The following is a 9,414-nucleotide window of genomic DNA, read 5'->3' on the forward strand; positions in this document are numbered from 1 at the left end:
ACTAACAACAAAAAGACAAATAACCAAATTTTTTTAATGGGCAAACAGTTTGAATAGACATTTCTCCAAAGGAGATATGCAAATGGATAATAATCACATGAAAAGATACTCAGAGTCATATGTCATCAAGGAAATAGAAATTAAAACCATAATGAGATCCTGGTAAGATGGTTAAACTAAAAATGGATAATAATCACATGAAAAGATACTCAGAGTCATATGTCATCAAGGAAATAGAAATTAAAACCATAATGAGATCCTGGTAAGATGGTTAAACTAAAAAAGATAGATAATATAATAACATATGTTCTTGAGAATGTGGAGAAATTGAAGCTCTCATATATTGCTGATGAGAATATAAAGATTCAGCCGCTGAGGAAAATAATTTGGCAGTTCTTCCAGAAGTTAAATATGGAATTACCATATGATCCAGCAATTTCAGTTCTAGGTATAAACCCAAGAAAAATGAAAACATATATACACATAATGACCTGTCCACAGGTGTTCACCGTGCCATTTTTTATAATAGCCAGAAAGAAACAACCTAAATGTCCATCAATAGAGAAAATGGGTAAACATGATGTGGTTTATCCATACAATGGAATATAATTTGTCTATAAAAAGGATGAAAGCACTGATGCATGCTATAAAATAAATTACCTTTAAAAACATTATGCTAATTGAAACAAATCAGACACAAAATGCTACTTATGATCAGATGATCCCATTTATATAAAATATCCAAAATATAAAAATCCATAGAGATAGAGAGTAGATTAGTGCTTGCCTATGGCTGGGGGAAGGGGAGATTGGAATGAGGAGTGCCTGATAATGGGGACCGGGTTTCCTTTTGCAGTGGTGAAAACATTTTGCAATTAGATAGTGATGATGGCTGCTCAACTTGGCAAATATGCTAAAAACCACTGTATGTTTTGAAAGGTCAAATTTTATGGTATATGAATCACATCTCAACAAAGTTGTTTTAAAAAAAAACAGATTGCACAATCCCTGCCTCCATACGGAGGGGATGGGGGGCCAGGATCACTAGTTATTCTCTTATCAGAGAGTGGTCTGATTAAATAGCACTCCATCTCTGGGTTTTTTTTTTTTTTTCCTTTTTCTTCCAGAGAGGTGAGCATCTGCAGAATGCTGTCTGGCACACTGTGTTCATTAGAATAAGCAAAAATAGCATCCCACCTACTGAACAGCTGTCATTGATGTTCAGATTGCTGTTTTGCTTTTTTCTTTTCATTGTTTTTAAAACATCATTAAATAAGCATGGATCTCCCCAAAGAAGCTCTAACTTTCGATTGGATAATTCTCAGGATGTATTTTCTGAAAGGTCAGTGATTTTTTTTTTTTTTCTTTCAGAACAGTGATTCTTCAGTGGTGGTCTGAAGACCATGGGTGTTCCTTGAGGAGCCAGTAAGTCAAGCATCTGCAACTCCCCTGTGCACAGTGTAGGGCAGGGGGAATCAATGAGGCTATAGCGGGGTGTGGACTGTGGTATACTGGGAGGGCAGCACCTACTCTGCCTGAAGGGGGAGCACCTGCTTTGCCTGAAGGGGCGGCCCCTTGAGCATCAGGGGACTGTAGGGAGGTGAGCCCACCTTCATCATCTCTGCCAGTTTTACAAATAGACACTGAACACCTGAATTTTTTTTCATGCAAAATCTTTATGTTTTAAATGCTGACAACCAAACTTAACGGAAATGTAAATCATATTTGTGGGCCAAACAAAACATCTGTGGGCTGATATACTACAAGTTTGTGACCTGGGCCTATAGGGGTTCTCTGCACTGGCTCTTTTGTATAATTAATATCAAATTTTCAAATCAGAAAGTGAGTGTTGAAATGGTGCTTGGAGTTCCTGTAGTTCAGTCTCCCACTCCATGTAAAAAAGTCCTTTCTACAATAGGCACACTGAATTTAAGGAAGCTAATAATTCAAGCCAGACACTTGCACTTTCTTCATTGCCTTTTTATTTTAAAAGATTATGGAGTGAGGAGTTAGGTAAAGAGATGGAGGTAGAGGGAAGTTTTGGGAAGCAGGCCAAAAATTTAGGACTGGAAGGGGCTTCAATGTTGATTTTGGGTTTTTGGATGATTCTCTCTTACGGTTACCCCTCGTATTTTTCAACCCTAATTTATCAAAATGCATCAGCAAGGTTGGGGCTTAGGTTTTCCAGAATTCCCGGAGGGAAACAGAATTTTAGGCCTGGAGCAGACCTTAGAATTAATGTTGTCAAATTTTCTTATTTTACGGATGAGGGAACTGAAATCCGTGAGCTTTAAACCGCTTGCTTGAAGACACGGCTGACATTTGTGGCTGAATCCTAATGTAGTTAATTTTCCTTTCAACGGGTCAACTTGCAACTGGTAAGTAGGATCCAAACAAAACTACAATCACCTTGAAATATCCTGTAGCCTTTTCTACCTCACATCTCAATAGCTCTCACTTTTTGAGAGACACAAAGATTTCTTTTTAAAGAAGCAGCTGGTATTTATTTGACTTCATGAGCTACCTTATTGAAATAATGAGATAACTAATAGAAGCTATTTCGAAATAGAGCCAACTAAAGATTGCACATGGTTCTGGAAACAGGGTTGGCATGAACCACAGATAATCCCCACAAGTCATTTCACTAGTTCCCATTGTCCTAATAAAAGCCTTTGGAGGGGTGCTAATAAGTGTCAAATTAAACAGTGTGTGTTTCATTTCCTCTATTTGCCCTCTGAAAGAGATGCTGGCAAAATGGCAGATACAGCAGTAGTGGGAAGGACAAGGAGGAGAAATGAAGGCACCAAAGAGCTCCAAAATTTAGACAGTCCATCCCTAAATGATCGAAAGTTGTGTGTAACATGGCACAAATTATTATGAGTTGAAATTTTTTGGTCATTAGGGACAAGGACAAAACATGAGCCCACGAGTGTGTGAGAAGGGCCCGAGGGATCATTCAGTTTGTTTGCATTGTTGGGTTTTGTTTTTCTCTTGGTATGGCACCTACACACAAATTTGACAAGCCAAAATATGAATAAGAACACAGGCAGTCACAGTGACCTTTTATTAAATGCAGAGACAGTTATGTGTCACATGAAACATCAACAAAAGCCCAGTTCTGGTAACCAGCAAGATTTTTTTGCCGCATTTATACTTGGTCCTCTTTAATTATACAGAGTTGCCCCCAGAGTACTGAAATGATAGACTAGAACACGATGACTTCAGCAGGGGATCAGAGCTTTAGAGCTTCATCATTCATGAGAGCCAAGTGCGAAATTTCAGCCTGTCTCTCCTCTAAATGCAGTTAGGAGTCTTCGAAACCTTTTGTGTGAATCCAGGAGGGAAAATTGTCTGGCAAAGTCTGATAAGCATCGTGTCAAGAGCACATTTGTACTCTGGTAAGAAGCCCAGGCCAATTGCTGCTGGGTTGTCATGGCAACAGAAATACACACCATTTACACATCAGCTTCTGAAATGAGCACAAAATAACAAAACCTTTTCGACAGGATGGGAGGTGAAGGGAAGAGCGGCATCATCTGTGCAGCCTGGTGAAACGGTGTTTACGACAGTCTACATGGCTCTACTGGGTATGCTGTCTCCTTGGATTGTGTCGTATTTTTAACCCAGTGGGAAATTCATAGGATCCTCTTGACTCTGTATAAACTGTGGGACAATTCAGTCACTTTTACCAAATCCTCATTTCCTTTTCAAACCCTGTTTACTAACTGATGCCAAATAGTATTATAGTAATTGGGAAATAAAGCAAGTCCCTCTCCTGCTTATTCCTTCCAGAGTACATTTCTTTACCTTTTCATGGAGGTTTTGTAGGATACTTACATATTGTAGAGGGAGGTGGAGAGGATACTCATATATCGTAGAGGGAGGTGGAGAAGAAGGAGGAGGTCTTTCATGCACCTACAGAAAATGAAGTTAATCATGGTTGGAAAGCCTCCCCTTAAAAATGCAGGGTTTTTTTTTTTTTTTTTTTTTAAGAAAGAGTCTTACTCTGTCACCTAGGCTGGAGTGCAATGGCATGATCTCGGCTCACTGCAACCTCCACCTCCTGGGTTCAAGCCATTCTCCTGCCTCAGCTTCCGGAGTAGCTGGGACTACAGGCATGCGCCATCATGCGTAGCTAATTTTTTTGTATTTTTAGTAGACACGGGGGTTTCACTATGTTGGCCAGGCTGGTCTCGAACTCCTGACCTTAGGTGATTCACCCGCCTCGGGCTCCCAAAGTGCTGGGATTCAGGCATAAGCCACCACTCCCAGTCCTAAAAATGCAGTTCTAAAAATGAATAAAAAATAACAATTCATTCCAGTAGTTCCTGAGGCCCAGGGCATCAACAATAGATCAGAACTATATGGAATAAGCCCACAATGTTGAAAAATTTAGGCTGAATGGAAGCTGGATCCCTGAAGCTAATCTCAGCAATTTAAAGTAGAGAATAAGGATGGAATGCATCCCCTCCATTAGTCTTGAAGTGAAACCGCAGGAACTCTATTCATGAGAAGTAAAATTAGCTGTATGTTCAGTTTTCATGACATTTGTTACTGCACTTAAGCATTCCACAGCATGACTTAATTGCTGCTGAAACACTTAAGAGGAAAGAGAAGGAAGGAAAATGAAATGTTTGATCTTTGAATGACAAAATAGTCACGAATCTGGGAACATTAAGTAACTAGAGATGGAGTTAGCGTCACAAGCAACACACGACAAAAGTCTTGTGTCTGACGATAATGAAGTTCCCTTAACTGATTCATCACTTCTTCCCTTGCTATAATTATGAACATTCTTCAAAAAAGTTCTGACATTAAAATTTCAAACTCTTGTTACTTCTGCTTTTCTATCTCATAATTAGAAATATTTATTAATTCCAATTTTACTTCTGGGTTTCTAAAAATGTCCAGGAATAAAACCTAGGGAGAAAGATCCTCTCATTGTATATATCTTCTAGGGGATTCACGTTCTGGGTGCTTCACTTAGACATGGTAAGTTGATAACATAGGGAAACAAAAGATCTAAAGAAAGTAGCCAGCCTCTCCCAGAGACTGCAAACCAGCATGCAGCCAGCTGGCAGACACTTTGTGGGGAGGTAGGGACTGGAACAGTGTTAAAAGAAGTGGCACCGGCACAGTGGCTCACGCCTGTAATCCCAGCACTTTGGGAGGCTGAGACGGGTGGATCACCTGAGGTCAGGAGTTCAAGACCAGCCTGGCCAACATGGTGAAACCCCATCTCTACTAAAAATACAAAAATTAGCCAGGTAATCCCTGTTACTTGGGAGGCTGAGGCACGAAAATCACTTGAACCCAGGAGGCAAAGGTTGCACTGAACTGAGATTGCGTCACTGCACTCCAGCCTGGGTGACAGACTCTGTCTCAAAAGAAAAATGGCATAAATGCCATTTAGGCAGAGCAAAAGCTCAGTTGTTTGCCACAGTCCTCCCCCATTCTTTACTGTCTTACATCTAGATCACCTGCTTTTTTCTGTTGCCTGCTTACAGGTTTTGAGTTCGCAGTTTATGCACACATTTGCTGATGCTCCCCAGATTTTCTTACTTTTGGAATGTATTCAAATCAACCCATTACTTTAAGACTTAATTCAGGTGTCCCCTCTTCCACAAAGTCCTTCCGGCCCTCTGGTCTCACCTGGCCACGCCTATCACCCCTATTCAGTGCCCTTCAGTTTTAGTTCTTACTTGTTCTCTAATTTGTTCAGGAGTAACCAAGTGGTAAACGCCCAGAGGGCCAGGTTGTGATTCACTGTTCTTGTGTTTTAACCCAGCAGAGTGGTAGCTGCGGTGTGGGAGCTCAGGTTAGCTCACAACAGTTTTTCGACAGATGGGAATGCAGGAATCAGCAAAGTGAGGGAGTGTGGACCCTGGCACAGCCCAGTGGGCTTGCATTGGTTTCAAAAGGAAAATGAAAAGTTCTGTAAAGTCTTCAGGACACCTATGACAGAAATATTCTCTTGGAAGTTCAACATTGATATTTTGGTTCCTAGTAGAATAGTTAAAACACGTTTCTGCTTAAAATCTCTAAGTACTGAGGGGTGACAACAGGTAGGATGAACATAGAAATACAAGCAATTTCGTAATATCACCTAGGAAAGCCATAGCATTGAGCTTAAGTATTTGGTGACTGTATCAGTTTCCTGTGACTGCTCTTACCTCCTTGCTTATTTCAAAGTCTGAAGGGTTTCATGTTGGGTTTAGAAAAGCTGTAGAGCGGCGCCACCTGATGGTTACTACCCAGAGTGCCTGAACTGACCTTGCAATTTCAAACGTAGTATCTTGGCTAGCTCAGAAGACTTCTTCCTAATGCTTTACATGAAAAGAGCAAACTGAAATACATTCCTCTTGGAAAATCAGAAACATAAAGAAAATGTTTTAAATTTTGACAGAAGCAAACCCACTCATATACAGAATAATCTACCACCAAAAAAGAGTTTGTATATGATATTCATTGAATACTATTAGATTTCAAATAGGTAATAAATAAGATTTTATTATCCAGTTTTTCTTTCTCCATTTTTTAAAAGCAGATGTTTTTTCTATATAGAACGCTCCTTAACCAATTGTTTGATTATACCCCTCACCCCTTCCAACAAACACAATGTATTTATTTAAAAAAATTTATCACTTGCCCTGTAGAATTTTCCACATTTTGGTTTGCGCGAATTGCTTCCTCCGATATGTCTAACTTGTTTCTATTCCTTACATTTCCTATAAACTAGTAGTAAGATCTCGATTAGATTTTATTAAATCCCAGTTCTATTTTTGGCAAGATAATAGGTGATACTCTATGATGCTATATTAATCAAATCCTGAAGCACGTGCCTAGCTGTCCTACTTATCATGATATTAAGATTGATTTGTGGGTAGAGGTAATGTCAGTTGGAATCCTCTATTATAAAGTTCCCCAATAACTTTTCATTGAGAGTTTGGATATCTATTGATGATCATTGTCTCCATCCATTGTTTCATGAGGACTGCAAAATAGTGATGGTATAAGTTTTATTGTTACTCATATACCTATTAGCTGGGATTTTCTCATCATCTATTTAGTTAGCTTGAAATACAGTTCAAACAGAAAAGAAAGAACAAATATGTGATCAATCTCTTTAAAATATATATTTAGAATAACAAATTAGTGCCCGGCAACCTTCAAAGGTGAGCAGTGATGTTTTGTGTTTCATTAGGAATTCATAGATTTTTATATTTGATGTATTTTAATCTATTGCAAGCATTATTCTTGTTGATGCCCAGATGGTCCCACATTTGACAAATGCATATGTTTTTAACATAAATACTCTAATATGTGGCATAGTTGTTAAGAAAGCAGGCATACTGTAATGTTCTCAGGAGAAATTATTACCACTCTCAAGGAAGGCGATTTAGCAATATGTACTAGGAGCCTTAAAAAATGTATGCCCTTTGATTTATACTCTAGGATCAAACATAAAGCAGTCTTTTCTATGAAAATAATCAGGAACATAGCTAATAATTGTATAAAGATATTAATTCTAGTGAAAAGTTAGAGAGGTTGGCGGGGCGCGGTGGCTCACGCCTGTAATCCCAGCACTCTGGGAGGCTGAGGCGGGTGGATCGCGAGGTCAGGAGATCGAGACCATCCTGGCTAACATGGTTAAAAAAAAAAAAACCCTCTCTACTAAAAATACAAAAAGTTAGCCGGGCGTGGTGGCACGTGCCTGTAGTCCTGGCTACTCAGGAGGCTGAGGCAGGAGAATCACTTGGACCCAGGAGGCGGAGGTTGTAGTGAGCCAAGATCGTGCCACTGCATTCCAGCCTGGGCAACAGAGCAAGACTCTGTCTCAAAAAAAAAAAAAAAAGAAAGAAAGAAAGAAAGAAAAAGAAAAAAGAAAAAGATGTCAATAAGTATGATAATATACTGTAGCTACCATATTAAAAATCCAGTTTTTTGAAGAATTCTTGTTACCATGGGGATTTTTTATATTACATTAATTGAAAGAAGACTACCAAAACTGAATACATGGTGTGATCCCAGCTATTATATATAATATGTATATAAACAAAAGACTAGGAAGTCATACTTCAAAATATTAATAGTTATATCTGGATAGCGGGATTACAGGATATTTTTATGTCTCATTTGTATAGTTCTTTACTTTAAAAATTATTTCCAGTATTATGTATCACAATATGTCTTATTAAAAATCAGCTAGTATTAAAGGTTTTTCTGGACAATGTTAATTTGCTATTGCTGGAATAATAAACCAAGTAAGTCATTTATAATAAACAAGTAGAATGTCTCCTTATGTGTTAGTGAAAATTGTGCAAGAAAAAAAAGAACACTTTTCCCTCAGCCAAATGATCCTTCTGATTTAGTTAGAGAATGAAAACAGAACTAAGCAGGATTTGAAATAAAACATGCAGGAGCCTTCCTGAGATAGGTTATATTTTTCCTTCTAGAATCTGCTCATTGCAATTAATTAGGCTTCTCCAAGAGTAAATTTTCCCTGTGCTATCCAATAAGTCAATGTGATATTCATCTTGATTCTTACTGTGAATGAGAGCATCAACATAGATTAAGATGGACGTATCTGCCATTCGTAATGAGATTCCACAAGGTATCTCCACCCACCAGTTCCTTTCTAATACTGGCAATTTCTGATTTTTGATATCCTAATGTCTAGTTGTCACTTCCAAAAGTCTGACAACCTCTAGTCCAAACCATTTATTAATCCTTAATCTCTGCCTTCCCCTCTTATTACCAAACAGGTATTCAATGTCCAAAATTAGATAGCCCCAATGAGATAAAAGAAAATAAAATTCACAAATAATATTGTCAAAACAACTTTTAACATACTATTATAAGTCCTATTTCCTGGAAGCTCTTTGGGGACAAGGTTCATATCTAGTTTAATTTTTTTCTTTTCTTTTCTTTTTTTTCTTTTTTTTTTTAGACGGAGTCTCTCTCTGTTGCCCAGGCTAGAGTGCAGTGGCGTGATCTTGGCTCATGGCAACCTCCACCTTCTGGGTTCAAATGATTCTCCTGCCTCAGCCTCCCAAGTAGCTGGGATTACAGGTGCCCACTACCATGCCTGGCTAATTTTTTTGTATTTTTAGTAGAGATGGTGTTTCACTGTGTTGGCCAGGCTGGTCTCGAACTCCTGACCTCAGGTGATCCACCCACCTCGGCCTCCCAAAGTGCTGGGATTACAGGTGTGAGCCACTGCGTCCAGCTAGTTTAATCTTTGTTTCCTTCGCATATAGGACAGTGCTCATTTCGTGAGTATTTATTGATGATAGAAGTGAGATGAGGAGGAGGCAGAAGAAAGGGAGAAGGAATGCATTTCTGGACAGGGTGACTATATGAAAAAAGGTATGAGCTTTGAGTGCTAGAGGCAGTGAGGAGACCAGCTCTGTC

At 38.9% G+C, this 9,414-nt stretch overlaps 1 protein-coding gene across 15 annotated transcripts in view; it reads right to left on the minus strand.

The window, feature by feature from the left end:
- RIPOR2 (RHO family interacting cell polarization regulator 2) overlaps positions 1 to 9,414 on the minus strand; it is a 234,577-nt gene that overhangs the window by 204,223 nt on the left and 20,940 nt on the right. For 6 of the 15 annotated variants that reach the window (XM_063812149.1, XM_063812146.1, XM_063812144.1 and 3 more), the window contains exon 2: positions 3,838 to 3,915. The exons of the other annotated variants lie outside the window; for them this stretch is intronic. The gene's annotated coding sequence lies outside the window, so the exon portion shown is untranslated. The remainder of the gene's footprint in view (positions 1 to 3,837; positions 3,916 to 9,414) is intronic. 15 annotated transcript variants of the gene reach the window in all.

Source organism: Pan troglodytes, chromosome 5, assembly GCF_028858775.2.
Source record: "Pan troglodytes isolate AG18354 chromosome 5, NHGRI_mPanTro3-v2.0_pri, whole genome shotgun sequence".
Lineage (NCBI taxonomy): Eukaryota > Metazoa > Chordata > Mammalia > Primates > Hominidae > Pan > Pan troglodytes.